This window comes from Meleagris gallopavo, chromosome 1 (genome assembly GCF_905368555.1).
Source record: "Meleagris gallopavo chromosome 1, MGAL_WU_HG_1.1, whole genome shotgun sequence".
Taxonomy (NCBI): domain Eukaryota; kingdom Metazoa; phylum Chordata; class Aves; order Galliformes; family Phasianidae; genus Meleagris; species Meleagris gallopavo.
In genome coordinates this window covers 81,018,916-81,044,443 of record NC_139404.1, presented here as the reverse complement: position 1 = coordinate 81,044,443, position 25,528 = coordinate 81,018,916, and the positions used below count along the sequence as shown (strand labels likewise).

The window sequence follows — 25,528 nt, the reverse complement described above, 5'->3', positions numbered from 1 at the left end:
AACCCCAGAAAAAAAAAACAAAAAACAAAAAACAAAAACCTGCAGGAATAATCCTGGAAAGCATTTTAATAAAAAGTCCCATAGACAAAGATGGGAAGCACATCTTTGGTGTATGATCCTCCAAAAATGTAAGAAGAATCTGTGTATTTGCTCCGGGCATTCCCTTAGGCTGCTGTGCCTTAATAGCATAATGATAAAGAAAACTAATGCAAGAAAAAGAGCAGAGAATATGGAGCAGAGGGAGGGAACTCCGGCTCAAGATGAATCTTCATTTCATGTATTCCCCTCCTACTCCAGATAACACCAATTAGCTTGATCAGTAACTCTTAAAAACTGGGGCTTTTGATGTGTCTCAGGACCTGGGGTTAGCCTGGATTTTCCCTCTCCCAACATAGCTCTTCAGCAAATATTCTGAATAAATGATTTTAACCTCATCCTCTATATCCACAGCCTTATGTTAGGAAAAAGTAAAAAGTCAGCATTTTGCATTGTAAAGCTGCCTGGTGCTGAGTATTTCATGAATTGCAGAGGGGCCAGATGATGGATTATTTGCCCCAGCTACTTTGTGTAGAAGAGCTCAGCTGACAGTAGTGTAGGAAGAAAGACTTTGTTAATGGCTGCATAAAACACAAGAGAAAGCTGAGAATAATTTGCTGGGAGAGGGAGGGAGACAATAGGAAGAAGTTTGATCTCAAGGTATTTGTAGCTTTGTAGATCTATGCAGTTATCTTTTCAGATGTTAAATCATTTTCTCCTTGTAATCTGCTTGTGTTGTTGTTTTTTATTTTGCTTTGCTTTGTTTTCTTTTTTTCCTCCTAAGGAACATTAAATATGTGTAAAATTCTTACAATTAAATGTGAAATAGCGATGCTGGATAATGCTTTGACAACAGCCAAGCTGCCCTAAGCTGACATTACTCCGTAAGATATCTGAAACTTTTTTCAGTGGAAGATTCAGGGGAAGAAGTGTGCTGAGTTGATGAACTTTTTGAGCAGGTGAGTAGATTGTGAGTAGACTGCCAGGCTGAGAAGTATCCAGCAATCAGAGAGAGAGATTGATGCATGCTATTGTGCAGTGATGTAGGCTGACCAACAGAGTTGTCTTAAGTTCCTGCAGGGGGAAGAAGCTAAGCAAGCTACCAACTCTGAGGAGGCAAATGGCAAAAACACTCAAGATGAGGGAAACAGGACCCTGGTCTCTGCTCAGAGCACAAGAGGGAACCTTTCCCTTGCTCATGAAGCATCATATATGAAGCTCTGGGGATAAAAGGGAAAGAGGATGAAAATAGTGATTCAGAACCAGAAAGCGACAACCACGTCAAGGTGGTTTAACTGAGGACCTAAGTCAGAACCAGTGCCACCAAAGAAAGGCAAAGGATCTTAGTTATTGGAAATTCCACTCTGAGGGACACTGTGGCACCCATTTGACATGTGGATAACCTCTCTAAAGAGATTTGCTGCCTGCCAGAGTCCCGCATTCAGGATATGAGGAAGAGGCTACCAGGTATGTTAAAACTGGAGTACTACTATCTGTTTATGTTCTGTTAAGCTGGCTGAAACCAGGAAATTACGAAATATTAAAAGAGAGATGTTGAATGGATTGGGAGTACAGGTAGCGTTCTCTTCCATCTTCCCTGCTGGAGATTGGGATCCAGGCAGGAGGAAGAAAACAGACCAGTTGAATGAACAGCTGCGTAGATGGTGTAGAGCTTTAAGTTCTGTGATATAGGACACACAGTCAATAGATCAGGCATGTCAACACTGGATGGGACACAACTGACCAGGAGGGGCAAGAGTATAGTGAACAGCAAACTGGCTGGGCTGATCAGCAGGGCTTTAAACTGGATTTGATGAAGGAATTGAATGTACTGCTGAGAGACAGAAAAAAGCCAGGGAACACTGCCCCTTTAGGAAGCAGAAGGGGAAGACTTCAGATTTATCAAAGTAGATTTGGCAGCAGGCTCCTTCAGGAAGGTAATGTGTCCAGTAGCCCAGTTGAAGTGCCTCTGTACCAATGCACACAGCATGGGAAATAAGAAGTTGGAAATCATGGATCAATTAAAAACTATGACTTAATAAACATGGTGGGATGAATTGCACAACTAGAATACTACAGTCGGAGGCTACAAGCTTTTTAGAAGGGATAAGCAAGGCATGAGGAGTGGGACAATTGCCTTCTATGTTAAAAATTGGATAGACTGCAAAGAAGTGCCTCTGAGAAATAGCCATGACCAGGCTGAGAGCTTGTGGGTTAAAATTAGGTACTGGACCAATTAAGGACATCTGGTGGTCAGGGTCTATTACAGACCATCTGATCAAGGAAAGCCTGTTGATGAGGCCTTCTTGCTTCAGCTACAAGAGATGTCACATTCATAGGCTCTCACACTGAGATGTCTGCTGAGAAGAAAACATAGCGGGCTGCAAGCAATCCAGAGGAATCCTGGAATCTCTTGAGGATAACTTCCTGGTCCAGAAGTGAAGTTTTACTGGACCTGATACTTACCAGTGCAGAGGAGATCATTAAAGAGGCTAAGACTGGAGGCAGTCTGGGTTATAGTGACCATGCCATGGTTGAGTTCATGATCTTGAGGAATGTGGGCCTGGCAAAGAGCAGAGTCAGGACCCTTAACTTCAAGAGAGCAATCTTTGGACTGTCTAAGGAATTATTTGATGATATCTCCTGGGAAAATGTCTTTAGGAACAAAGGAGTGGAACAGAGCTGTCAGCTCCTTAAGGACACCTTTCTGGGAGCATAAGAGCTCTCCATTCCCCAGCAGAAGAAATCAAACAGAGGAGGCAGGAAACCAGCATGGACCTACTGGACAAACTGAGGGAAAAGAACAAAAAGTATAGGCAGTGGAAACAGGGATGGGTGGCCTGGGAAGAATACAGGGATGCCATCTGAACATGCAGTGATGGAATCAGGCTCTCAATGAGCCTTGGTCTTCATTGACACTCAGACTTCCAATGCCTCTCATGGCCCTGAAATTCTAGGTGGGGGTCAAGGGGGCTAAATCTTTCCTACCATAAGAGCAGGGCAAGTTGAGACTACCTTGTGAGGCTGTACAAGTCTATGGAACTGGACAATATTAACCCTAGGGTCCTGAAGGAATTGGCTGATGTGGTTGCTAAGCCACTCCATCATATCTGAAAAGTCGTGGCTATCAGACTGTCATGGTTTTATGACTTTTTGTTATCAGTATTCCACATCATAACATCATGGAGTACACTGGGAGTTAAGGAGTTAATGCTCCAGTTCTGTGTACTGTTGATATTTCTGGGTTCCTTGTTCTCAGAAGAGAAGAACTACATATCCCAAAACACTTTCACTGTTCCAATTCCATTTAGAGGAAAGATAAAACTGCTCGTGAGTCATGAGATATCCCCCCTTCTTTCACTGCTCGTCACTGTGGTGTGTGCTTCCTAGCCATCTTGCCTTCAACAAGTAAGGCCTTTGGTCTTGGACACTCTCTTTCTCATTTTATTTGATTTATTAGCTTCAATTGAAATTACATTATATTATATTGTGTTATCTTGCATTCCACTATCATATTTAGTAAATTAGTTTTCTCCCTTATCTTATTGCTGCTGTTTTGTTCTTAGGACCATTTCCCTACACCCCTGCTCCCCCCCCCCCCTCCTGGAGTGAGGGTTGTGGGTCCCTCTACCCCATCAGTCATGGAATTGGGCCAAACCAGACCTGAAATCATTGACAGAGATGAAGTTCTCAATAACTGGAAAAACGGAAACATCACTCCCATTTTCAAAAAGGGGAGAAACAAAGACGTGGGAAACTACCAGCCAGTAAGCTTCACCTCTGTGCCTCGAAAGGTCAGAACGGACTAGCCTGAATGAGATATTAAGGCATATGTGAGTTGATTTGAGACTTATCATCACAGCTTAATCAAGGGCAGATTTCTGACCGATCTGGTGGCCTTCTATGACGGAATGATGGTTTTGGTGGACTAAGGGATGGCAACTGATGTCGTCTGCTTGGACTGGTGCATGATCTTTGACATGGTCCTGCACCACATCCTTACGTTGGAGAGGTATGGATCTTCAACAGTGATCTTCAACATATTTATTAATGACATAGACAGTGAAATCAAGTGTACCCTCAGCATGTTTGCTGATGACACTAAGCTGAAGCTGATTAATGCAGTTGACACAATAAAAGGATGGGATGACATCCAAACAGACCTGGACAAGCTTGAAAAATGGGTTCACATGAATCTAATGAGGTTCAACGATGCCAAGTGTGAGATGTTGCACTTAGGTTGGAGCAAACCCAGATATGCATACAGACTGGGAGAAGAACTCATTGAGAGCAGCCCTGTGGAGTAGGACTTGAGGGTTCTCATAGATGAAAAGATGAATAAAGAAAGTGTGACAGTAATGAGACAGGTGAATTCTTTTCTCTTTTTCTGCTGAATCATTTGTGTCCCACAAGCTGTAGTTTCTGAGATGGCAAAATAACGTGCAAGCTGATGTGAAGTGAAAGTAAGGAGAAGACAGAAGCTGATAGTGTCAGCAAGGAGATTATTTCAGCCTTCTGTATGAGGAACTGGAACCCAAATTTTTCCCACTCCCAAAAAGCATGGCCGAGCCACCAGGCTAGAATCCTCTGAACATATGACATACTGAGAGGGAAAAAATAAACATTTTGTCACTTGGCTCTTCTGCAACAAAAGCATTTGACAATGTGGACGTTAAGAATAAAGAATGGCTACTAATGAGAAAGAAGGATGTGACTGTCCCCTTCTAGTCTGCCCTTGTAAGGCACCATCTGGATTACTGCATCCAGGTCTGGGGCCTCCAGTACAGGAAGGACGTGAAGCTCTTGGAGCGAGTCCAGAGGAGGACCATGAGGATGAAAAGGGCTGAAGCACCTCTCCTATGAGGAAAGATTGAGGAAGCTATACTTGTTCAGCCTGGAGAAGAGAAGGCTCTGGGGAGATCTTATTGTGGCCTTCCTGTACTTGAGGTGATCTTATAAGCAGAAGGGGACTGACTTTGCTCCCCTGTTGGGTTAGATGTTAGGTAGAAATTCTTTACTCAGAAAGTGGTAAGGCACTGGGGCAGGCTGCTCTCTTGGAGGCATTCAATAATAGATTGGATGGAGCCCTGGGCAGCCTGATCTGTTGGGTGGCAACCCTTCCCAAAGTAGGTGGGTTGGAACTGAGTGGTGTTTTAGGTCCCTTCCAATCCAAGCCATTCTATGGTTCTGTGATTCTTATGATAGTTATATAATTCATCTTTCCCTCATACTTTATTAAAAAAATAGAAGAAATTGAAAACACTTAAAAAGATATTTTTTTCTGTTTGTATTGAAAATGGTTTATCTGGTTTGTCTTTGATGAAAGCTTGTTTTTTTGAGTCTTTAAAAAAAAATCTAGCAATTCATATTTTTGTAAAAATGTTTCCAGAGGAAAAAAAAAATAGTTTCTGGCTAGCTATAGTTATCAAGTTTTTTAAAATTAAAATCCCTTTCTCCTTGCATTCCTGCTGCTTATTTGACAGACTCTGCTTGTCTTTCCTGTACTCATTCGTCATGATTTCACAATCTCTCTTTGTACTCTACACTTCCTACTTTTAATTGGAATTTTCTTCTTTCCAATTCCTTCACCCTTTCTGTTTCAGAACTCTTAGGTGATAATACTAATAATATCCAAGTTGAAGCTGAACTTCAGACCTATAGTTGAGTTGTTTTGAGATAGCTAAAAAAAATGTTAGAAAAAAAATAGATAGACATGAGACATAGTAGAATATTTTTACCCAATTTGTATAAGCAGAAGAGAGATGCGTTAGCTTCAGCTAAAATTGAATTAATATTTCTCTTCCAGAGAAAAAAAAAAAAAAAAAAAGAAAGGTTTGTTATACAGGACAATATATCTATTTTTACTTATTGATATATGTATGTTTATAATGAACACTGTGCATTCCAATTCTTTTCTTGCCCAAAAATGTGTCAGCCAAACAACTGGAAAGATGATTGAATCAGAAAATAACGGAGGTGGGAACAGACCTCTAGAAGTTTCTACTCCCACCTTCTGCTCAAAGTAGGGCCAGTCAGACCAGGCTGCTTAGGTGTCCATCTGACTCCATGGAATATTCACAACTCCAGGCAAGTTACTAATATCTCCACGGATGGATATTACCCCACTTCTCTTTGTGCACCTGCTTTGATCTATTGGGAAAAGCAGAAGGCAACTTAGTTTGTAAACATGGTCTGAACAGAACAGAAGTTGTATTGGTTGAAGCACTGGCACCTGATTTGTTGTGTCACGCTTATCTCTCTCCAGCATCAGCTTGAAGCAAACTGGAGAAGCAGTTTGGATTTTGATGTCTTTTTACTACATAAGCATCATTCAGGTTTCAGTGAAACACACGCAGTCTGCTCAAGTGATCACATGCAACTGCCTCCAGGAAGAGGAGAAGAAGAAATACTTTGATTGAGCCTGTCAAAGAAAGACTAGAAAGCTGTGCTATAATGGACTCATACAGCTAGAAAATAGCAAAAGAGAAGGGAGGAATAATAGGAGAAGAGACCTTTTTGACCAGGAAGAACAGCAGCACAAAGGAAGTTGGGATGCTGCTGGCATCAGACAACCATAGCTTCCATGCCTTGTGAGTGCAAGCCCTTGAGCTGCTTTCCTTTCAGGTAGCCACATTCATGGTCAGTCTCTCATATTGTGCACTGAAGCTCATCCAGCATTCTGTGGCAGCACAGGCTCTCAGGATGGATGTGCTGCTGCCCAAGAAGCAGCATGTTTGGCAGCGTGGGGCTGAAGTGAAACCAGAAGTCTCGCACTACAGGTAGGTCCGAGCACCTGTAGGTACCTACAGCAACTTCCACCAGACCAAGGGCCCTCCATATGCAGGAACCTTCAAGATCAAGACCCAGCTGAAACAGTTTTACCATCTAGACATCTGTGGGTTCTTCTTTACCTCCATGTGAAAAAACCTCAGCATGTTATGGAAAAAATGGCCTTCTCAAAGTTGAGCAATTGAGAAGAGATTTAACAGTCTGGCCACCTTCTTTTGTGATATGATTTATATCTACTCTTTAAATCAGGAGTAATAACCAAGTTATATATTTTGAAAATGGTGAGGTCTAGAAACATGAGGCATGAAACATTCAAAATGAAACCTGAAATGGACTGAAATTTAACTGGCTGCAACTGTCAGTGCCAGCTTAAAACATAGGCAGGACTCATTAGGAAATTCATCTGACCTTTTTGATTGAACCCAAGGCTGATTTTCTGTATGATCCATAAAGAACATCCTTTTTCTTTCTTCCCCCTTTCGCCCCCTCCTCCTTCCCCCCTTTTTTCCCCACTAGATGAAATCTCACTGATTATGACCAGAAGCTCCTAAGTTTGTTCAAACCCAAAGTTCAAAGCAAGTTCAAAGTATGGGAAGCATGTACCCATGAAAATGGGAATATTTGAGTTTTGAATCTGTAAGATCAGAGCGGCAGGAATTTGTGCTTTGCTGAGGCTGCCTGAGTCAGAGTGCTCTGAAAAGATGAGAGTTAAATCCTGATGAATGGTGAAGAATGAAGAGGTTCTGACTTAGGCCTTGATCCTAGGCAAAGATGGCTTGCTTTCTTATATGATTTGCAATACATATGAACCCTACTCACTAAATATTTGGATACAGACTGCTGTGAAATACATTAGAAGTGGGTAAATCAGTGCAAAGGAGAAAGATGAGAAAAACATATTTCCTGCTTGGATGTTGAGTAGAAAAATGATTTAGGAGAGATCAAACTCCATAAGATGACTAGTTTAGTCTGGAGGTGCCATTTTAGCGGAAGCTAAGCAGTGCTGTCTGTAATCTGGTTTAAAAAGCTTCCAGGCTCACCCTAGGGAGTGGTAAAGAAATCAAGAAATTGCCTTGCTAAGCTCTGAAGATAAAGGCAGAAAACATGCATTATCCTTCCTAGAGGGAGTAGGTAAAGGACTGTGTAAGACTGTTGCCATTTGGAGGTATTATAAAAACAAGCAGATAAAGACTAGTCTTAAATTTACTTTTCCCCTTTTCTGTAAACTGTTTGAGTTTATACCTGCTCTAGCATGAAGATTTTACCACAGAATTGCAGTTTTTACTACAGAATTGCATTCTGCAGCTTGCTCTCTCATGCTAAACTTGTTTGAAGCTCCACACTTAGTTCTTCTATACTCTTCTTGAACAGGCCACTATTGAAAAATGGAGCTGGGACATAGTGGCACTGATACGTTTGCTTCTTGTGACCATCATTTTATCCTAAGAAAGATTTACAGGAAAGAGATGTATGCAATGCTGCCTGAAGACATCCAGTGCTGGACAGCAGTTAATTCTGTCAGAAGAAAATCAAAATATAAAATGAGAGAAAAAAAGAATGAGAAAGAAATGAACCTGTGGAAGATTGAGTTCTGAAGGCTGGAAAGACCCACTTGTATCATCCTGCCTGACACCCTTACCAACAGCAGGCAAGGAGCCACATCCAGCAACCTCCTGCCTGATCCAGAAATGTATAGATGAACAAAAGTGTATGATTTTAAAATTCCTTATCATCCAGGTGAGTACTCACTTGGTGTTGAGAATCCCTATCTCTGGCTCTGTCCTCAAAAATTTGGGACAGGACTGCACTGCAAGCTAATGCACTGTACTGATTGATTTAGATAGCATTAACTTCCCATGAATAGTATAGTCTGAATTTGAGCAAGAATGAGAAACTGAAACTTCAAGGAAACAAATTTGCTTACTAATAATTCTGTACGTTTTAGTGGTTAAATCAAGGGATTTTCTTCACGACCTTTTCAGATCCTCTTCTGTCTGCGTACTAAATTGCTCTCATCACTGTGCTGTAATTCATGCTAGCCGCTCAGCTCTTAGGCCTACTACAATACCTCACCCTCTCCAGGGATTAGAGGCAAGGGGTTAAGCTAAAGTAGTCTCCTAGCACACTTCAGTACATATTTCTGGGCCGGACTCAGTAGCCTCTTGCAACTCAGGAAAAAATTAATCTGTCTTGTGTGCTTTGGTATAACACACTGCCTCTGTCCTTTGCTGTAGCATAGAAAGTTATGAATGTTTGGAAGCTGGTAGAACAGGGATGTGGACACAAGAGTAGAAAGGTTGTTTCCAGTACCTTCGGCAAACGTTTTCTTACTGTAAGATGCTGCTCACTCTGGTTTGAGTCACATCTATGCCTGCCAAACGCTATGGGTGTCAGCCATCCAGCACTTGCTTGTTCTTCTGGTCCTGCTGGTAATTCAATCAGAGAGGTTCTCTTTCTCCTGCCCCTGGGGCAAAGCGTTCACTCTGGAGTGAAGAAGAATAATGTTGTCCCTTCTCTTGCTTGCATCCTGCCTCCATTTCCCTCCTGCTGCTTCTGAACCCTCTGACCCTTTCAAAGGCAGCTCAGCAGCCTGCTCCACCTTTTATTGAATTGAATTGCAAATATGGGGAGGCCGCACTGGGAGCAAGCCATCCATTTCAATTCTTTGTCCCTGTTGTCCCTCCCATGGGACCAGGGCGGACCCTGAGGAAATGCAGTCTACCTTTTTTGATGAGTCCTCTGATGAGATTAACTGATTAACTTCTTGTTTAGTAAGAAGTCAGTCATTTCATCCCAGCTGTGTTTGGTCCAGTCAAAGCTCAGTCATAAGACAGAGCAAGATTTCTGTAGCTCTGCATACCCTAAGCAACTCATGGGCAGTGTCTCACCCTTTCAGCAGCATTAATGGAGTATCAGGCTTGCAAAACTTGACTCACTATTTCTGCTGTTCATTAGGAAAAATGAGGCAAGAGCAGGGCAGCCAGCTCAGAAGTGACAACCTAGGTTCCTAGTGACAAGATCAATTCTGAAATGAGCAACCTTCAACAAATTCAACAAAAAAAGGCTTCCTGCTGAGTAACTATGGAAGATGGACGACCAACAGGAGGAGCACTGTGACCTACAGCCTATGCTGCAGGGAGTTACAGTCCCCTAATCCTAAAGAAACTTGCACAGACCTCAGTTGCAGGGACTGTGTCCTTAGTTAGAGTGACTAATTCTCCCACTAACTGCTGGAGGTGAGGGGTCAGAGGGAGAGGTCAGAGTGGGTCACAGATCAGTGGAGAGCATACAAATCAAAAATAAACCCTTGGCCTTTCATCTTGGTTTGTGTTAGCACTTGGATTTATCTTTTTTTAGCTCCAGCCTTGTTTGCCCCTTGGAGCAATCTGCTTCCTCCCGAGCACCTGCAGAAAAGCAGTTCAGAAGATGGCAGCCATACTCACAGAGTTTATGTCCCTGTACAGGTAACCCTGTAACAATAGGATTTCACTGCCAAGTCTCCTTAGGACTATTCCCACTTGCACTGACTGTGGTGGCAAAGCTATCCTATCTGAACCACACAAGACTTGCAAGTAAATTGCAACGTCATTACAACTGGTAGTTCAAAGCTGTCCTCTGTGGTGTGCCAGATGGCACATCAGCTCTTTGCAACCTGCTCAGTACCCATGCATTGCCTTGCATGAGCCATCAGTGCCAATGCCTCCTTCAGTGTTTCTGGCCACCATTCCCCTTCTCCTGTCCTGGACTCCTGAGGCTGCTTGTTAATGATGCAGGGATGGGTATGGGGAATACAGGGAGAAGGACTTAACTCCTCTCTCTTTGTCTGTCTCAGACTTTCTGTGCTTAGGTGTTTTTCTTTCTTTCAGCAATGACAGAAAATAATCCTGCAATCCTGTTTCAAAATTAGGAATGTTTTTTGATGTTTGGAACATCTTTATCTCTGTAAAGCAGAACACTTCTGATCTTGGGTACTTTTGTGCCTCTCCTGCAGCCATTGTTATGCCTGTTCCATTTTGCAGAAATGTCTTAAAAATTAGCTTTGTTTCCAAAATGGAGAACTAAAAGGAGACTTCTGGCAATTTCTTGAGAGAGAGTGCTTTCATCTCCGGGTGACCAGTGGGACCGGCACATCCTGATGGCATGGGATAGCCAGGTAATGCAGAGCCAGGCCCTGAATCTGCTCTTCCACCTTGGTAGCTGCAGTCATGGCGCACTCTAACTGGAAGCTGCAAGGAGGGAGCGTGCTGCCTTGCTATGCCTTTCTTGTTAGTCTTTCTGAGGAGCTGGCAGCTCTCCCTTCCTTCCAGGTTTGTTTGATTTGGTGTTTTCACTGGTGCTGTGTGGGTGTTTTTCCAGTCTCTTGGGCTTAGATACCTGGCCCTCGGGGACAAAATTGTCAGTGCACTGCTCATTCTGAGACTCTGATGGGGAGCAGAAGTTGCAGGTTTTATCTTAGCAGGGGAATGTGTTCTAGCTGTGGAGAAGATAATTGGTTGCAAAAAACATATGGTATGTCTCTGTGTGAGAAAGGCACACACCACTTAGCCTTGTTGACAAAATGGCCACAGAGCACATTGCTGTATGGGATATTTTTTATCTTGTTATGCCTCTCCCTGTACCTACTATTGGAAGGTATTATCTTTACCATTTTGCTGGCCCCAGGTCTGGTGAGAAATGGTAAGGGCAACATTCCCATAAGGTGCCTGTGTTTCAGGAGGCTGACCCATTATTTTTCCTCTTGACAATGGCCACCAAATCTCAGAAGGCTTCCTTGAAATACAGGAGGAATTTGTTTGTAGTCTGTATGTTGTTACTTAGAGTATTACCCCCTTTTGGTATGAGAATAACCACTTCTAGCTGAGCTTCAAGAAAGCCAGACTGTCCCAAGAAGAGGTGGCCTGGTGCCCAGGAATGTGGTGGTTTCCATGGTGATAGCTTAAGATGGGCTCTCTAGGGCCAAATCTGATCCCAGCAAGCTCTGAAGGTATCTGGGGCGTTGGTGCCCGCTATGGTCTGTGAGCACCAGTGCTGAGGTTTCCCAGTATTTTTGCTTAGCTGTAAAATAGCTGTGAATTCTGCAGCTTGTTGGGGCTTTTCATTCAAAAGGTGCTGATGGACCTGGCCAATATTGTTGGGAAAAAAAACAAAACACAGGTGAAATCAGTGCTGAAGGCAGTGCTTTCTTAGGATAGAGAGGGTTCTGCCCTTAGTGGCTGGTCATGACTGGCAGCATGGGAATGTGAGAGAAAGAGTTTGGGGGATTATTTGGTCCCATATCCCCAAGGTGGACAACACACACAAGTATGCATTCTTTGCAACGTCTATCTGTCCCCTTTGCTTTGCTACAGGGACTGGAAATTTAATCCTTTTTGGTTTTTTGTAGATTTTTGCACAAGATTAGCAGGAAACTGGAGATAGACACATCAGGTTGGGAATGTCAGTCTGTTTTCCTTAGACATGTCTCTGCTTTGGACATCTGCAAATAGAAGTAGCTCCAGTAATGGACACCCAGGAGCAGTAACAGTACAAACTGCTTATTTTGAAGTATTTTAGCATGCTGGATGAAAGCCACCCTCTTCAGTGATTGTAGATTGTTGAGACTAGTGATGATCTGCATAGGAGGAAGACTATCTTTTCAGAAGAAATCTGGTTCTATTCAATAACTAAGTAGAATTTCGTTCTGTATAGCTTCACACAGAAGAAGGTAACAAGACTGTTGCAGCCTCTGGCATGAGTCTTACTCACATCTTTAATGAAAGCACGAGGTTTGCAATCCCCTTCCTAGACAGCCTGCTTTGGTTGTTGTCCAGAAAGCAACTCCAAATGAAATATTAGCAGCTTGGACTATTTTTGAACAACAACAGGCTTTTTTATTAATAATTTATGTGCCTAAAAATTTCCCTGTCATTCTTCCCCTCAGAATGGCACTTCTTTTATTAGTTTCCTGTTGAGCAGATTATGTTTTGATTTGGGGAGAGATGATAGTTATTCCTTGATGAGAAGAGAGACGGGAATTATTGGAAACACACAACATTTCTTACAGTCAGACGTCTGCATGTGGCTTAGCTGATGCTGGATGACATTTTCACTCCAGTGTAACACAGCACATGTTGCGTGCTGGTGCCCTGCTGGGTAGTAGGAACCTAAAAACTGACATGACGTCTCAGTGGTGGGCAATCAGAGCGCCTTGTTTATTTGTATGTTTCCAGTGTGTCCAGTTCTAAGTGCTGAGGGAAAACTACAGGGAAGAGAGGAAATAAATAATGACCAGTCTTTTCTAAACAAACCTTCCCAGCTCTCAACCATTAGCAAGTAAGGAAATTCAAATATACAGAGAGACTCTAATGTTCCATTGTCACCAGCAATGAAACTGTGTATTCCCTGTCTAAATCCATTTCTGTTCTGGTCTTTACAACTTCTTATACCAGAAAGATATATATTTATTTAAGAACTATTTTAAAAGAGTTACTTCTATCTAAATCTGACAATTCTGGTGATTCTTTATTGGGTGAAACAATGACTAATTGTTCTTTAAGTGCCTCTCATTGGTAGGATTGTTGATAGTCAAGTTTGTTTATCTATAATGACTTCAACCATAAGCTATTGTTTAGCCTTTTGGTTAACACTATGTTATTTTCATAGACTTGTTGACGGTTCCAGTCTAATGGGGTCAGTATTTGGCTGCAAACTCACTCATCAGCTAAGAAAATAGTATGTAAGCCTCCAGCCCTGGAGATTATAATTGAAAGGATCTTCACATGCCTGTTGCTTTCAATGTATTTCTGCACTCGTCTTTTCCATTTGTTTTCCTTTTTGTGAGAGAGCTGGAGGCTGTTTCATTTCCCTTAAGAGACAAGCACCCCTGCCAGACATCACGGCTCATGATGCACTGCAGCAGACAGCTGCAGCAATAATAGGATCCACTTACTGATTGAGATTGGTGGGTCTTGTGGAAGGCACGCTCCACCTGAAGACCCCAGCACACAATGTGAAACGGGAGCACAAGTCACTTCATGTCATGATTCTTACAAGACTCTATAATGGCGCTGCAAACTCAACATTTCGTTACTGTCAACCAGACAGATAAATTCTGGGATGAAATAGTTTGATTTGCAGTAATCGATAAGGAAAACTCAACTCGCTTCACTGAACATTTTGATTAAATTATTTTCTATTTTTCTCTTTTCACAGAGATTTTCTCTCAGAACACCTGATAGCAATTTTCTGACATTGCTAGGCTGAATCTCTAAGTAGATGCTTCCACCTTCCCATAGCAATTTCTCATATATTGCGTAAAACCTTCTGGGCAACTCCAGCTATACTGGCTTTTCTTACTCCCTTTGCCCCGTTGTCTCCTCATCTGCCACAGCTGAAAGAGAAATACAGGCTAACAATTTCCAAAACAGCCAAATCCCCTGAGCCTAAGCCTCATTCAAGGCCGGGTGTGATTACTGCCAGCTTTACACGCAGCTGAAGCAGGCAGTTGCCTAGGGCAGCAGGCTTCTGGTGGCAGCAAACAGTCGCTGTCCCTTTGCTGCTTTTCTGTCTCAAAGCCAGGGGAAAGGAGGCTGCCTGCCCACAGGCCAAGGAGTGAGAGCCAGGAGCTGTGCCTGAATGTGCACTGTCTCCCTGGAAGCAGAACTCCCTGCCCATCCTGCAGCCAAGCCCTGAGGATGGCTTCTACCTCCTACTCGCCCTCCCCAGGCAGCAAGTGCCCACCCTTGTTGCCTCTCACGGAGTGGCAAAATTGAACTTCACATACACTGGTGCAGGACATTCAGCCATGTAAGGTCTGCTTTCCTTGTACAAATAAGATTTAGGCTCTTAAGTCACTCATATACCTGTGAAAACATTACTGTAGAACACATTAGTCCTACCATTGAATTCTCCATAATGACACAGTGTAGTTTGACTGGTTGTGAGGCATGGCTTGTTTTTCACCAACTGACCTTAGTTGGCACCTCCAGGGAACTTATATGTGTGGCTGATGGGAAGAAAATGTTTCACATGTGCATTTGTATATGAGTATGATTTTAATCAAGTTGGTGCTTACTTATTCACATCTGATGAGGATTTACATAGAAGGTTTGAAACATACATAATGCTTTAGTATAGTACTGGGATTGTAATATACTATGGCACATAGTCCCAGACATATCAGGAAAGGCCTCTCTGTAGCAGAGTTCTGCTTAGTTCAGAGAACAGAGGTGCTATGACTCTGTCTCCTGCATTGCCCAATAAGGAACAGCTCCAATTGCAAAAATAAAGCATGACGCCAGATGAAGAGGGGCCCTGTCTGATTCAACTCTACAGCTCCTTTAGTACATTTCCTGGGCTGGACATCATAAATGATGTGATCATTTATCATGTATTGTAAGTGATGCTGGTGCATGAGACAGCTACAGTCTTCCCAGGATGAGTATGAATAGAGATTCTGTTCCAAAGGACACTTGAGGTGTGTATTTCCACATAGAGCACTATAATTTGCATTATTATTATTCATAGCACCACTGTGTGATGGGCACTGGCTGCAGTAGGGATGTGTGTGCGTGTTAGTTGCATGGTGCATTCAGCAGCAGCGTTTCCATGCTGCACAAAAGATGACCTCATGAATATATACTTTGCTGGTGGGAGGCTCTGAGTGTGCCTCATGGTGGGCAGAGCATGCATGGGGAGAAGCATGGGACAGGACTTGTTTGTGCTGCTTTGTGGGGTGGGCCATGTGTGCATGTTGGTTGTGTGAGTGTAGACACGGTGCCTGTAAAGCACTAATCTGGGCAGTAAGTGGATTACACGCTCAGTGTCATTTGGGTGGCATGCATTGTGCAGTGCATCAGACCCCAGGCAAAGGACAACAGCAAGTCAAATGGAAATGCAGCACAAGGCGGAGTTGTATCACTGCTCCAGCCCTTCTCACCTCCCCTCACAGCTCTTCCCCTTTCATTTTTTTCAGGGCGGGGAGATCTTCACTCCATTTGCCAAGTGACCTCCCCGTCCCCTGTCTGCTGCACTGGAGAGAGATTAGCACAGATGAGAAAACACAGAAGATACCCGCTGGAGCCAATCTGGGGAGTTCTGTGACAGGAGGAGTGAGCAGTGAGGTGTCTGAGCGTGGCTGAGTGTCTCTAAGGGATGCGGATGCAGGATGGTTTCAGGGCCTGGCGCCAGTGCTGCAGTGGGGAATTGTGAGCACTTTAATTAGGAGCTGGCTTCAGTATTTCCCCAGGGCAGTGGGAGGGGGGGGGAGACAGGAAGCCCCTGGAGAGGAGCAAGGAGCAAAGAGCACAAACTGGAATAGATTTTCTAATGGATGTATCCCTGTTACATCTGTGGATACTCTGCACTGGGAGATCTTCTGGAAGTCCACCAAGAAAAACAGGAGCAGTTACAATTAATGAAAGAAAAGATGGTAGTGAAAGACTTTTCTTGTTCCAAATATTAAGAGTTCCCAAGTCCATAGATCATCGTGTACTTAAAGCATGGCTGCCTTTAAGCTATGAGGTCTACATACTTATTACCTCACTCATCTTCATTCACAGTGCAGTGTCTGAAAAATTGCTCAAGGGCCACCCTGAGTGAGTATTCAGAGGTGGAAAATAGGGCAAGGGAGGAGCCAGTGCATTATCAGAGATTGCAGTGAGGGTCTTAAGGTAAAGACTAGGACCACCTTTTCTGACAAAAGAACTGGCTGTAGGCTTGCAGGATACAAAAATAGGTATGGACGGGAGAAATTGGATTGTGTTAGTGATCAGGTGAAGAAAGATGCAGTGTGCCAAGGTAGCCAAGAAGGCCAATGGCATCCTAGCTTGCATCAGAAATAGTTTTGGCAGCAGGAGAAGGGAAGTGATCATTCCTCTGTACTCAGCACTGGTGAAGTCACATCTCGATGTATTGCGTTCAGTTTTGTACTCCTCAGTACAAGAAAGATTCTGAGGCCCTGGAGCACGTCCAGAGAAGGGCAAGGAAGCTGTATGGGGTCTGGAGCACAAATCTTATGAGTAGCGGCTGAGGGAGCTGGGATTGTTCAGTCTGAAGAAGAGGAGGCTCAGGGGTGACCATATTGCTCTCTATTGCTACCTGAAGGGAGGTTGTGGTGAGGTGGGAGTCAGCCTCTTCTCCTATATAACTAGCAGTAGGACTAGAGGGAATGACCTCAAGTTGCACCAGGGGAGATTCAGGTTGGACATTATGAAATAATTCTTCTCCAAGAGAGTGGTCAGGCACTGGAATAGGTTGCCCAGGGAAGTGGTGGAGTTACCAACCCTGGAGCTGTTGAAGAAACATTTAGGTGTTGTACTGAGGGATTTGGTTTAGTCAGAAATGTTGGTGAAAGGTGGACAGTTGGACAGGATGATCTTTTCCAATCTTAGTTATTCTATGATTCTATGATCTCTGGCAGAGTGGGAGGATATAACTAGACTTTTCCCTGAAGCCAAATCTTGTATTTCTATTGCTGGACATAACTTGCATAGAAATGGCTGTTCCCTGGACCCCAGCCAATGTATTAAGGGTTAATGCATTCTGTAGAGGCAATAAATTTTGCTTGTATGACAGATGAGTGGGCCGGAAATGTTTGCTGAGGAGAAGCTGCTGTCAGCATCATGCCTTTTATTAGTCTATACATTTCTTCCTTCCCTCTAATGAAATGCCCATTGACATTTATGGTCTTGTCACCTGGTGAGAAAGCCATTGTCACCTCAAAACCGCCACTTCTTTCATCGCAGTGGGTCTGATTCTTTCACTTCAAAGTCATAATATTTTCAAATGAATAAACCTTTCCTGGATGGATTTTCTTGCCCTTTGAGCAGGCAAACATCACTGAACAAAGCTCAAGCCAGCAGCAGAGTGGGCTTGTAAAGCATTGCAGCATTGCTTTTGAAGAACTGTACGTGCACTCTTCCAGGGATTCCAAAGGAGTTTGTGTTCACAGACAGCAGCCATTTCGCTCCTCTGAGTGCTGTAGACTACTGTAAAGGATCCAAAGTCTCCCTGCTCTCTACTTGCTTGCTTTTGCTCTCTCTTAGCACTGCATTTTGGTCACTCTTACCTCCGGCACTTGAACTTGTTGGGCGTTTATGTGAGGACTGCAGGTTTTGACAACAAGCTTTGTACACTGTTCAGGAAGATGAGAGACCATCTCAGCAGCTAGCAAGAAAGGATGAAGATGTGATCTCACCCATTACTGCACATCAGAAACTACAATAGAAGAAGCTCTTGAAGGCATCCCAGATACAGAACAAGCTTCTAAGTCACAGGACGCTAGGTCACAGATGGGAAGCAAACTGTGCTTCAGTCAGTTGTAATGTTTATGGACCCATTTGCTTTATTCCTAAGTAATAACTATTCTACACTGAAGGTACGTGCTCTGTGTTTACTGATGCATTCATTTGTGATAGGTCTTGGTCAGATATATGCTCGTGTCATCTTAAAGGTAGAATCAACACACACCTCCCATCACTGAAGACTTAAGTAATTAGATCATAGTCTTCCCTCTGCTGTCTTTAATGTCTTTCATTTTTCTTTTTGTTTGTTTGTGTTTCTTTTGGGCATTGGATTTGTTTGTTTCCTTGTTTATTTTTATGATTTTGCTTTTTGTTTCAGGATTTCTTCAATATTGCTAACCCCTTCAGCATAAAGGTCACCTACTTCCATAACTGGGAGGATGAGATCCAGAAATCCTTTCATGATCTGATGTCAGAAGAGATGCCAGGTTGCTGGCAGGAGTCTCTGAATGAAGGAAAATGCTTGGTGCCATCTCTTCTTGCATGTGCAACTCTAACCATCAATTTTTTCTCAACCCTGAGGGAAGGTGCTTGATTCTTAGATCCATGTGTGCTACCCAAGCAGCTGTTCTCCACTTCCTCACAGGAGACATGGTGAGCTGAAAGGAAGGCTGGTTCTGGTCTTTGGGCTGCCAACTGGACCTTCCTGGTATCATGTATACATCTGGACAAAGTATGACTAACTCCTATACATGATGATTTATTTCAGAGTATAAAGATGAACAGGAAGGATCTCTCCTATGAAGAAAAGTTGAGGAAGTTGGGTTTGTTCAGCCCGGAGAAGGGAAGACCCTGGGGAGATCTCATTGCGGCCTTCCTGTACTTGACAGGATCTTATAAACAGGAGGGGGACCAACTTTTTACACTCTCTGAGGAGTGACAGGACAAAGAGGAATGACTTCAAACTAAAAGAGGGGAGATTTGGGTTAGATGTTAGGTAGAAGTTCTTTACTGAGAGAGTGGTAAGCCACTGGCACAGGCTGTCCCCCTGGCAGCATTCAAGACTCGGTTGGATGGGATTCTGGGTAGCCTGATGTGGGTTGCAACCCTCCCCATGGCAAGGGGCTTGGAACTGGATGATTGTTAAGGTCCCTTCCAATCCAAGCCATTCTATGATTCTACAATTCGAAGATACCTCCTAGATCTTGGGTTGCACGTCTCCTTTCTTCACCTAGGATCTGAAATAAAAATAAATATTTACTCCTCCATATCACTCCTTGAAGCAAAAGTGAGAAGCTTACTATGAATTGAAATGCATGATATTCAAGAATGACAGCTGCATCATATTGTTTCAGTTAATAATGTGCATATACTACTCTTACAAAAATGTAGCCTTTTATTGATTTAATCTTCTGGCACATCAGCATTTATGTTGTGGCTAAAACTGCCTGCCAGAAAGGACTGTTCCTCATCTCTGTCTTGTGTCTGGTTTCAATGGTAACATATTCACTTACATCTTCCTTAGGCTAGTAAAGAGCAGAATCATTTAATCATTTTCTTTCCAGTAATTCAGGCCTTTTGCCCTCTCTGAACTTCTGCGTTATAATAGCTGAACCATGGGTCATCATTATTTTTCTTTCAGTCTTTGCTAGGTACAATGCTGGCTGGTACCCTTTGACCACACCTTCTTTTTCTCTTCTTTCTCCCTTTTGTTATTCCATAACTAACTTTCTGGTCTAGACATAAAGTCTTAGGAGACATGTATTGTGGTTTATTTACGCCAAATAACTTTTTCTTCCAGCTCTTTTGACAAATTTCATACAAGTGAATAAAAAAATAATCTGTAAATAGTGGTTTAAAAATAATGCAGTCAGGTTTTTTGTTGTTGTTGTTGTTGTTGTTTTTTCTTTTTCCGCAGGGTCAACAGCAGCAGATGTTTTGAAGATAGTATACGTAAAACAGGTTACCATAAAACTATCCTTGATGATTTGTTCCAGGGCTCTCTGAAGCACAAAGCATTCTGCTAATCCACCTGGTGCTAGGTGACAAGCAAGAAAGGCATCACTGAATTTCAAGAATTGTTTGAAGCTTCTCAGAAGGTAACAGGCAACTGCTGCCAGAGACAACAGTTTAAACCTCATCTTTATTGAAGCTGAAGGCATAATTTCCACTGAATTTTTATTGGCAAAAAATTACCCAGAATATACAGGCTGCCATAAGCAAAAAAAGCCTTACTCCATAGAATCTCTCCATGTAAAGCTTTCTTTTTGGATAGGGTCTCTATAATCAAACAGTAAAGACAGTGTTTTGCCTCTACAGGAATAAATAATTTCTTCTTTGACAAACTTAAATTTTTAGGGACAGAAGGGATTAATACGCTATTTAATCTGACAGAGACATTTATCCAGATGTTTCAGTAATGAGTCCAATAACTCGTGTGTATAGTTAAAATGCAAAGTGTCTGATCTTGATTTGAAGGCTTCAAAAATTTGCCAAATTCTGTACAACATTTTAGAACTTTGGTCTTTTATTTGGAATCTTCCACTGTTAAAAAAAAAAAAAAAAAAAAAAGGCAGGTCTCTTTTCTTGTGTGAATGTCTGTCTAGCTATATCTTCCCACTATGTGTTCATGGTCTGAATTTTCTCTCCCATACTAACGACCTATTACACACTGGGAGCTTCTCTGAAGGTATTCATAAATGATAAATTGGACAACCCTTGGTCTCCTTTTTGGTATGGAGAACAAATTAAGTTTTTTGTATAATACTCTCCCTGCCTTTGAGATGAGCAAGCTGCCTCTTTTTGTTTTCTCTTCTTAGCTCAGTGTTTATACTATGGCTGTGTACAGAAACCAAGCTGCACAAAAGCCTTGCGCTTTGCTGATGCCATGTCTGGCGTCCATCCCTTCCCCATTTGGGAGTCATTCACCCATCCTACTTGTAAGATGTGCTCTTCAGAGTTGTTGCAGCCTTTTCTTTGAAGGGAATTCCTTTTCCTAACGGCCCAGTTGTCACTGTATGTTCATATTTCCTGATGTGAATAATCTGCAACTTTTACCAAGAGAAGGTTCTACATAACAGCAGGTTCTGGAATGCTTTTTTTCCAGCTATAAATTTGAAGAGATTTTATCTTTCTCCCAAAAACTTTGAAAATAGTTGTTGTCTCTATCTGAAAGGAAAGAGCACAGATAAGCAATCTCTGAAAAAGCATAAGCACATAAAGTTAAAATTAAGTTTCCAAACACTCAGAAACAAATTAGGCATTTGGACTGTGTTTGGTGTGAAATTCTGCGAGGGATAAGAAGGTCCTTATTTAGTTAGAATTATTAATCCATCCTCATCTTACTCATTGGAAAAGGACAATCCTGAAGTGGCCTTCCTTTATATTGCAATTGAGACTACCCGAGGCAGACCTTGGATTCTGGCCCATTTAGAAGACCTTTACATACCTTCATCTGTCCAAGCATCAGAAATGCTTTCTGAGGCATGCCGTCCAGCACATGTTTTTCTTCATTTTTACCAATAAGGGATGCTCTTTGTGATCCCCTGTGGAGCTGTGATGCTCAGAGTAAGTACCTGCTAGAGAAATACAGGCATCCCTGGAGCAAAGGACATTGGGAAGAGGGCCAAGCAACTTAGATGTGATGCATTTATTACTATGGGGCTGTAGGAAAAAGCACTCTTTTCCTTTACCCATCCCAATTTTCTTTTTCATTAGCCTCCTGACGCTAACCTCTGAATAACTTCTAAAGTAAACAGCCCATAAATACTGCACGAGTCTCCAATACTAAAAGCTGATAAAGTTTATAGCACTTATAAAATAAATAGAAGGAAATGCTTTTCAGTTTCCTATTTATAGGTCTCAGGAGGAATCTCAGGTATGATTTATCACTTCAATTTTAACTGTATTAGTCTCCCCCTATCACATACACACAACTCTTCTCCTTGGTCATTCTTTTTTTCTCACACACAGCTGCTTCCTCTTCTCCCTGTGGACATGCTCACACCCACACAGCCATTTGCCCTCTACATCCTTTGCTAACAGCCAGGAGACTGTGTGCTCTTTTACAGAGTGTTGAGTGCCATCAGTTTTCACCAGAGTCAGCAGGCGTTGAGGGTTCTCAGCATTTCACAAGGGGCTCTCAGCAACACGCAGTGCAAAGGAAAAACTACTTTGTGCAAATAAATGTGGCACAAGGCCAAAGAAGGATTGAAAAAGAGGGAGGCAACATTCGGGATGTGGGTGGATCATTAAAGCATAGAGAATATAGCTAACATAGGGTATGTTTCTTTTTAGGGCATTCCTATACACTTTCCAAGTGTTAATGTTTCTAAATACGCAGTGTTCATCCTCAGCTGCTAATGCACTACACTTCCAACAGATAAATGGACTCTGGATAATAATATCCTCCTTCTTGGGGCAGATGAACATAATTCATTCTATTTTATAGAAGGGGAGGCATACTTAGGGTTACATACCATGTGTCTAAGTAATTTTATTTTGTTCCAAAGATGGACTTCTGAAGTGAATCTTCTAGTTGTCTCCCAATTATTTTACTTTCCCTTTTAAATGGAACATCATGTTTCAGAAATGTGTTTACTAATGAACATTCAGCCCATGGAATCGAATCCATCCAGACCAACCTAAACCCTCCAAAATGTGTGCAATGTAGACATCAAATCCTCAGTACCAGCTGTTTTTCTTTAAAGCTCCATTCCTATCATGTTGCAGTATTTGCAATGTGGCAAACCACACAACCACTTTTGACACCACTGAATCCTAAATGCATTTTCTTGTCCGTGTTCTCTATTAAAAACACACAGAGAAAACTGTTTGGACTGGGAAGAGGATTCTGCAGACAGATTTTTTCTCCCATGTGTCAAGAAGTGCCATTTATATTTGGATATTATAAAGCCCTTCCTACAACTTCTTCAAAATCCCCTGGTATCAGTCTCTCTGCACAAGGGAGGTAGCAGAGACAACTTTGCTCTCAGTGAATCACGCTTAGTTGTTTTGGGTTCAGTGCTGAGGCTATGCCTTGCTGATCTTTCCTCTTATAAAATATTACCTCGTCAGCAGTGCCGTTCTCCAGGGCCTGTCCCCTTCCTTCTCCAGCCCCCATTGCTCTGGCTGGGGCAACGCTGTTCTTGATACATGAGCTCTCCTCTCAACCACATCTGATCAAACCACCACTATTCTGCTAGTTCGGCTATCAGGTAGCATGAATAAACCTTTAATCATTCACTGCTTTATACTTCAATGACTGTGCTGTTGTTTCCTATCCATAGCAACTACAGCTGCATTTTTCTATCTGCTCAGGCCAAAGGCAATTAGTCAATTAATAACAACTCAGTGCCTTCACTCAAACTCTGTGGTCCCAAGAAACCACTTCTGGACATGAAACATCCTATTCTGGTTTCACTTGTCTTTTATGTTATGTAATAAATTTGACCAGCTGTAGAATATTGGTGTTTATTTGTTACTTTCAGGAAATACTGAAGACAATTCTAACTTCAGATGACTTCACTTCCAATCATTTATTGTTTGTTATCTTGAGACTATGAAGCACGAGGTTTATTGCAGCTGAGTTTAAGCATCTAAAAACCAGACATCTGGTATAAGCACGTATTCAGACTCCCTCTATAATCATTGGGGAAACACAGGTGTCTATGAATGATTCCCCTTCTATCTGTCAGAGATATCACTCAGCATTAGATGAAAGTCTAGGGTAGAAAGCTTGTCTACCCAATGCGGCTTGTTAATGAAGCCAGAGGGCTTCTTCAGAGGGAAGATTCAAAGCATAGTTTATTGCTTGGGATGTAGGAGGAGGTGGAGAAGGCACCCAGAAAACTGGTCTGCAGCCACAGGTCTGGCCTGCAGCTAGCTTTATGTGCAAATGTTTCTCTGACTAAAAGATCCCCCTGAACATTAGCACGTCGGTGTCTTTTGGTTGCAGTCCAGCATCTGATGCATGAGATATTCAGGATTTTCATGGCAATAGGGAATTCCTGAGCACAGCAGCTGCTGGGTGGTCCTTCTCTCCCAACACTGCTGACCATGTTTTCACCCTGCTTTTGTGAGGCCTTTCTACCGTGCATTTCTCCTATATCAGCAAAGAGGTTAATGAAAAAGCCACCTAATACAGTCTGCTGAGGATAACGACAGTCTGGCAGATACTGCAAGGCCAAGTGGCAAATAAATATAGGAGCAAAGTAGAAGATGTACATACTTGCCGAGGGAAATGAACAGGACCTGGAGATGGTTGGGTGAAGCAGCCTGACAGACAGCCATCAAAAGCCAGGTGGATTTATTAGCCTGACAAGAAATGACAGGAGGAGGGAGATGAGGTGAAAGCAATATGTTAAATTTAAATGTCAGTCAGAAACATGAGCTATAGAGCACTGTGAATAGCCTCTAAAGACCAAACCTGACGTGCAAAAGTGTCTTCGTTTCCAGTGGTTGGTCTTCCTACCTGTCACTGAGCAGCAAGAATAGAGTGAGCTTTCTAAGTTCAGAAAATGACACGGTTCCTATCCAGCCATTTTATTGTGTGCATCCTTAGGGGTGACTCATGGACTTCCTGGTAACCACATCTCTGGCCATGAAGAACTGCAGACACTACAGAAGAGCCGAACCAAGGCCAGGACTCCTTTGGTGATGCAGAGGAGATCACTAAAGATCAAAGCAAACAGAATTTCCGTCCCATTAATGTAGGGCTTGCACCTTCACTACTTTCTCTCCTGGAAAAATTGAAAAAAAAACAACCTGCAAGTTTGGTAATCTTCCTCTATCCCCTTTGGTCCAAACTCTGAAAGGAACTTTCTTGCTCTGGCCTCTGAAACCATTGAGCCCAATATTTTCCTTACAGTGTTTCAGCACAGGGCTGGGGCCTTCTCTGCAGGAAGAAATATCAGCCTGGAAACTGCTCCACACTCCATTCAGCAGTGAGCCTTTTCGCTGAGACTGCCAATGAGAGTGGATGCAGCCAGCCCCCAAAGAGCTGTGGTTTCGGTGGTGTGGGCACCTGTCCAGTAGAAAGTGCTATGAAACCTCCAACTTATTTCATTGGTTCCTCCAAAGACCAACAAAACACTAATAATATTCAATCACTGCTAACCAAAGCTGATTTTGGACCAGATGCTTGAAGTGAAATACTACCTACTGGATGAGCAGCCCCTGCTGCAAGTCAGTTACACATTGTAGTATTTGAAGCCAATAAAACAGAGCTTTTTATTATAAGCCGTGGCTTTCTTTGGAAGTTATTGCAACCACAGTTGAGTTTGGAAACTTCGCATACAGCTTACTTCATTTTCTTCAATGACTTTATAAATATATATCTTGTTACCAACTCTTTTATTCACATGATATTATTATATTTTTAATTGCTGAGAATATTTTGTTTCTGTTTCTGTTTGGCAATGAACTATATAATCTTATTCTTTATTTAGATGCAGTTGTTCACTATTTAGACAGTACTTCCC

At 42.5% G+C, this 25,528-nt stretch overlaps 1 long non-coding RNA gene across 10 annotated transcripts in view; it reads left to right on the top strand.

Annotated features, from left to right (window-relative positions):
- The window catches only part of LOC146545461 (uncharacterized), a 50,580-nt gene extending 25,294 nt beyond the window's left edge, over positions 1–25,286 (top strand). For 6 of the 10 annotated variants that reach the window (XR_014886760.1, XR_014886763.1, XR_014886765.1 and 3 more), the window contains 4 exons: positions 821–995; positions 1,108–1,503; positions 18,427–18,701; positions 18,817–25,286. This is a non-coding gene — a long non-coding RNA (uncharacterized LOC146545461). Of the gene's footprint in view, positions 1–820; positions 996–1,107; positions 1,504–3,602; positions 4,984–18,426; positions 18,702–18,816 lie in introns of all 10 variants that reach the window. The other 4 variants (XR_014886761.1, XR_014886766.1, XR_014886770.1 and 1 more) reach the window with 4 other exon arrangements.
- The last annotated feature ends 242 nt before the right edge of the window (positions 25,287–25,528 follow it).